Genomic DNA, 6,463 nt, shown 5'->3' with positions numbered 1-6,463 from the left:
AAACACAGTGAAAATTTTATTTTTTATTTTATTTTTTTTGAGACGGAATCTCGCTCTGTTGCCTGGGCTGGAGTGCCCTGGTGCGATCTCGGCTCACTGCAAGCTCCGCCTCCCAGGTTCATGCCATTCTCCTGCCTCAGCCTCCCAAGTAGCTGGGACTACAGGCACCTGCCACCACGCCTGGCTAATTTTTTGTATTTTTAGTAGAGACAGGGTTTCACCGTGTTAGTCTCGATCTCCTGGCCTCGTGACCCACCCGCCTCGGCCTGGCTCTTCCCTTGTTTTTATAGTTACTGTGTTATCATTGTTGATTTCAAATTTGTTGTTTAAATGCAAGGATGTGGAGACATGAACTACTCCCAAAGTGAGCTCCCATGATTTCAACCCACTGGGAACTCTCAAACTAAAGGTGTGTAGCTGACTCCCTGTGTGCTGGGGGCCAAGCGTATAACTCAGAATTATCCAAATTAGCTTCCGTGTAAAATATTTATTAAAGGTTAGGTAATAAAAACATATGAATCTGAAGCTTACATATATTCCTAAAACTTACAGCAGTCCCAGTGCTTTGGGAGACCAAGGTGGAGAATCCCTTGAGCCCAGGAATTCGAGGCTGCGGTGAGCTGTGATTGTGCCACTGCCCTTCAGCCTGGCCGACAGAGGAAAACTCTGTCTCTTAAAAAAAAAAAAAAAAAAAAAAAAGAACAACAAAAAAAAAAATCTCACAGCAATCACAACAGTTAGTACTTTGACCAACAGAGGGATCTCTTTGGGAAAGATGATTTTATCACCAACATTATTTAGAATTGCCAAGCCATGGTGATAGTAAAAAGCAGACCTACCCAGTTTCATTGATGTTTTAATTTTATCATTTCTTTTTACTTTTTTTTGTAGAGGTGGGGTTTCACCATGTTGCCCAGGCTGGTCTTGAACTCCTGGGCTTAAGCAATCCACCTGTCTCAGCCTCCCAAAGTGCTAGGAGTGCAGGCATGAGCCATGGCAACTGGCCTCACTAATGTTTTTAAATTCTCTACAGACAAAGCATGCCTTATTTCTTGCACATGGCAGACTCACCACCACCCTTACCTGATTCACCTCTGCCTCAGGCTACCAGTTTCCCATCTTTGGCCAAGACAAAGGCCCCTTCCAAAGCTGACAACATTCCATTACTTTTTTTTTTTTTTTTTTGAGATGGAGTCTCACCCTGTCACCTAGGCTGGAGTGCAATGGCCCAATCTCAGCTCATTGCAACCTCTGTCTCCTGGGTTCAAGCCATTTTCCTGCCCCACCCTCCCGAGTAGCTGGGATAGCAGGCACGTGCCACCATGCCCCACTAATTTTTTGTATCTTTAGTAGAGACAGGGTTTCACCATGTTGGCCAGGCTGGTCTCGAACTCCTGACCTTGTGATCCGCCCACCTCAGCCTCCCAAAGTGCTGGGATTACAGGCGTGAGCCACTGTGCCCAGCCTTTTTTTTTTTTTTTTTTTGAGATGGAGTGTTGCTCTGTCACTCAGGCTGGAGTGCAGTGGCATGAATTTTTGTCTCCTGGTTTCAAGCTATTCTCCTGCCTCAGCCTCCTGAGTAGCTGGGATTATAGGCGTGCACCATGATGCCCGGCTAATTTTTGTAGTTTTAGTGGAGACGGGGTTTCACCATGTTGGCCAGGCTGGTCTCAAACTCCTGACCTCAAGTGATCCATCTGCTTCGGTCTTCCAAAGTGCTGGGATTACAGGCATGAGCCATTGTGCCTGGCCAACTTTATTTTATTAATTCTTTCTTTTTTAAAAAGAGACAAAGACTGCCTCTAAATCCACTCTTTCTAATTTTGGCTCCACAAGCTATTTCCAGCCAATGACCCTGGGTAAGTCAGTTCATCTCTTTAAGTCTGTTTTCTCATCTGGAAATGGAGTAACAATCCCTACTCATGCCTTACCCCTGTGAGGGCTCCATGAAGCAGTGGGGGAGAAGACTGTTTAGAAAGAGGGCGGCACCACCCAGGTGGCAGGTGTACACAGATGGCAGGCCTTGACAACAAAGGTGATTATGTTCTTCTGAGGTCACAAGCTGTTCCTGGATCCAGGATCTGGGAGAGGGGAAGGGGATCTGGTGGGTGCTAGACTGCAATCACTGAGAGATTTTTTTTTTTTTTTTGCACTCACCCAGGCTGGAGTGCAGTGGCGCGATCTCGGCTCACTGCAAGCTCCACCTCCCGGGTTCACGCCATTCTCCTGCTTCAGCCTCCCAAGTAGCTGGGACTACAGGTGCCCACCATCATGCCCGGCTAATTTTTTTTTTGTATTTTTAGTAGAGACGGGGTTTCACCATGTTAGCCAGGATGGTCTCGATCTCCTGACCTCATGATTCACCCACCTCGGCCTCCCAAAGTGCTGGGATTACAGGCGTGAGCCACCACACCCGGCCCACTGCGAGATTTTTTTCCTTCCAGGAAAAGGCTAGATCCTCTTGGCCAGGAGGCAGGGGACTGATCACCATGACCTAGGCTCCTCTGCTGCTGTATCAGAGCCTGGCTGGATAGAGAAGTTCTCTTCCAGGGGAAGGTGGCCAAGGAGCAGGGTACAAAGAAACACTGAAACCAGCCAGTTCTTGTCCTGGGAAGCACCCGGAAAAGAGCTCACCTACTTGTTTAACTGTCTTCCCCAAAGAAAATGTAACTTTTTTTTTACTTTGTTTTCTTTTTTTTTTGGAGGCAGGGCCCCATTCAGTCTCCCAGGCTGGAGTGCAGTGCTATAATCATTGCTCAGTGGAGCCTTAACATCTCAGGTTCAAGCTATCCTCCTGCCTCAGCCTCCTGATTAGCTGGTACTACAGGCACAAGGCACCAGGCATTTTTGTAATTTTTGTAGAGATGGGGTCTCACTATGTTGCCCAGGCTGGTCTCAAACTCCTGGGCTCAAGCAAGCCTGCCTTGATCTCCCAAATTGCTGGAATTACAGGCATTAACCACTGTGTCTAGCCAGATAATGTAACTTTCTAGAGCAGGAGTCAACAAACTTTTTTGGCGGGGAGGGGCTCAAACAGCAGAAATTTATTTCTGACAGTCCTGGAGGTTGGGAAATCCAAAATCAAGGTGCTGCCAAGGTAGATTTCATTCTGAGGACTCTTCCCTTGACATGTCGTCAGCCACCATCTTGCTGTGTGCTCACATGACCACATGACCTCTTCTTTGTGAGCTTGAGGGAGAGGGAGTGAGCTATCTGGTGTCTGTTCTTATTAGGGCACTGTCGCAGTCCATCTAGGCTACTACAGCAAAATACTTTACAGTGGGTAATTTAGCAAAGACAGAAATTTCTCCCAGTTCTGCAGGCTAGGAAGTCCAGGATCAAGGCTCCAGGAGATTTGGTGTCTAGTGATGGCCAGTTCCTCATACAGAGCACTTCCTATGTGTCCTCACATGGCAGAAAGGCAAGGCAGCTCTCTGGTGCCTTTTTTTTTTTTGAGACAGAGTTTCCCTCTTTTTGCCCAGGTGATCTGCCTGCCTCAGCCTCCCAAAGTGCTAGGATTACAGTCGTGAGCCACCGCGCCTGGCCTCTGGTGCCTCTTTTTTTTTTTTTTTTTTAATTTTTTTAAATTATACTTTAAATTCCGTGCTACATGTGCAGACATGCAGGTTTGTTACATAGGTATACATGTGCCATGGTGGTTTGCTGCACCCATCAACCCGCCATCTACATTAGGTACTTCTCCTAATGCCGTCCCTCGCCTAACCCCTCAGCCCCTGAACAAACTTTTTTTCGAAAGAGCCAGCTAGTAAATATTTTAGGCTTTTCAGGCCATATGGTCTCTGTTGCAACTACTCAACTCTGCTGTTACAGTGAGAAAGCAGCCATAGACGATACGTAAACGGAGCATGGCTGTGTTCCAATAAAACTTTATTTATGGATACTACAATATGAATTTCATATAACTTTCACATGTCATGAAATATTCTTCTTTTGACTTTTAAAATGATTTAAAAATCTAAAACCCATTCTTAGCTTGCAAGCATACAAACACAGTAGGCCAGATTTATCATGTGGGCCAGTTTGTGCACCTCTATCCTAGAGGGCAGAGACTGTCTTCTCCTCTGCTGTATTCCCAGTGCCTAGAATAGTGCCTGGCATGTAGCTGGTGCTCAGTAACTATTTGTTGGTGATCAGCTGCTCCCTCTTCTGCCCCTTTTACCTCCAATTCCCTCCCCAACTCTTCCTGCTACTGTGTCACTTCTGCTGTCACCTCCTGTCCTCTCTAATGTCAGCAACCAAAGTCGGCCTCACCCCCAGGCTCCAGGTCAGTGGTACTGCTCTGTGGAGGAGCTCACTGCCTAATTCTCTGCCTTGCTGTCCTTGACCCTCTGCAGTCCTGGAGCATCCCGCCTGCATGCTTCAGTCCCTCCTCTTCCTCTCTGACCACTCCCTCTCTTTCTGTTTTTGTTTTTTTTTCCAATTGCAGTGACTTTATTTTAAAGGGTTTTCAGACTTACAGAAAGGGGCTTTTAAATGGGGCTGTGTCACTATCAACCACCTTCACTGTGGAGTCCTAGTCACTGAGATTTTTGTTTTGTATATCACAAAGTTTCATTCAAATTGTCTCCTCTTCCATTGTTTCATAATAGATTCACATGGTCCGAAAGTACCTCCCTCCTTCTCTAGTACATTTCATTTAAACAGGTGGCTGCTACTTCTCTATTGTCATTAATCTTTTCATCATCTTCTTATTCCTCTTAGCACAGTTGGAGCATAACATATTATCTTCTGTGCCTGGGGATGAGAAAATGCAGGCAGGTAACAAGAAGAGAGAAATCATCCTCCTGTGAGTGGTAGGCACTCAGGCCTGACCTGCATGAAACTGCAGGCGTACCCAACCCTTTGTGTCTGCGAGAGAAGTCTGCCATGGACCACACACCACCTGACACCAGAGGCTTGCATCAAAAAGGCCTCAAGAGAAACAGGAATGGAACTTGAATTCACAGCCTTAGGCTCAACAGCTCTTGCAGCAAATCTTGCCCTTGATGCCAACATGGCTCCCTGCGCTGAAGTTATCACTTCGACTGTATTAGTCTCTTCTGCTCTCTCATTTATCTCATAAGTTTTCTGAAGCCTTGCTGTCTTGGTCACTGCCTTGTGTTTCCTTGAACACCACTGTAATCTGGTCTCTTGTGACATTTCAAGCATATCTTGCTGTTGTTCAGGGTAAGCATGCCTATGGACCCTCAGATAAACTTCGATTTTCTTGCCATTAGTACTCAAACTGAGTTGTTGGCACCAGTCCCGCAAAGTGTCCCAACACACCTTATTAATGGGAGGCAAAATGGTTGGCAAGGGAAGAGCTGGTATTTTACATCTAGCTTTTTGTGGAGCTGTAAATTGTTAATCTGTTTGAAGTAGATGACCTTGATTGTATTTCATAGGTTTCTCCAGTTTGACGTCAGAAGTTGAAGAAACACTTGGTTCCGTTGTTCCATATTTGGGTCATCTTTAACTGGCACCAATGTCAAAATCACACTTTCCTCATCATCTGCTTCCCCCTCAAAGAAATTCTTCTTGCTGCTATCCAAATTTGAGTCTGACATTTTCAGCAACACCCCTGTCTTGCCCATTCGGTGATACGTTTTTTTAAAAATTAGGCCTGGCACGATGGCTCATGCCTGTAATCCCAGTGCTCTGGGAGGCCCAGGCAGGCAGATCACTTGAGTCCAGGAGTTCAAGATCAGCCTGGGAAATATGGCGAGACCCCAGTCTCTGGGACTACAGGCGTGCGCCACCACACCTGGCTAATTTTGTATTTTTAGTAGAGACGGGTTTCACCATGTTGGCCAGGCTTGACCACTCCCTCTTTGGCTTCATTCTCTACCAGCCCCTGATCACAGTCAGGGGAGTCCCTCCAGGCCGAGGCCTCATGTCTTTGCTGCACGTAAGTGCAGAAGCCACTCAGTGAACCCCGGGCCCCAATCTCTGGCTCTCTCCCTTCTTTGCAGGGGAAGAATTTGGAGGGAAGGAAGGAAGTCTGTGATTGTCACCTACCATTTCTTTTCTTCTTTTTTTTGTTTTGAGACAGAGTCTCACTCTGTCGCCCAGGCTGGAGTGCAGTGGTGCAGTCTCGGCTCACTGCAAGCTCCACCTCCTGGGTTCACACCATTCTCCTGCCTCAGCCTCCCAAGTAGCTGGGACTACAGGAGCCCGCCACCACGCCCAGCTAATTTTTTGTATTTTTAGTAGAGACAGGGTTTCACCGTGTTAGCCAGGATGGTCTCGATCTCCTGACCTCGTGATCTGTCTGCCTCGGCCTCCCAAAGTGCTGGGATTACAGGTGTGAGCCACCACGCCCAGCTGTCACCTACCATTTCTATGGAGCACGTATCGTGTGCCAGGCGCTACACAGGTATTTTATTGCCTGATCTCACTTAATACTCATAGCCACCTCTAGTTTTCTAAGGCACAAACTGAGGCTCAGAGGGGTTAACTGAAA

At 46.9% G+C, this 6,463-nt stretch overlaps 1 pseudogene; it reads right to left on the bottom strand.

The window, feature by feature from the left end:
- Positions 1-4,672: 4,672 nt before the first annotated feature.
- Positions 4,673-5,567, bottom strand: LOC129042756 (developmental pluripotency-associated protein 2-like; annotated as a pseudogene).
- Between the last annotated feature and the right edge of the window lie 896 nt (positions 5,568-6,463).

Source organism: Pongo pygmaeus, chromosome 1, assembly GCF_028885625.2.
Source record: "Pongo pygmaeus isolate AG05252 chromosome 1, NHGRI_mPonPyg2-v2.0_pri, whole genome shotgun sequence".
NCBI lineage: Eukaryota > Metazoa > Chordata > Mammalia > Primates > Hominidae > Pongo > Pongo pygmaeus.
Note: the sequence above shows the minus strand (reverse complement) of the source record. Positions and strands in the feature narration are given on the sequence as shown.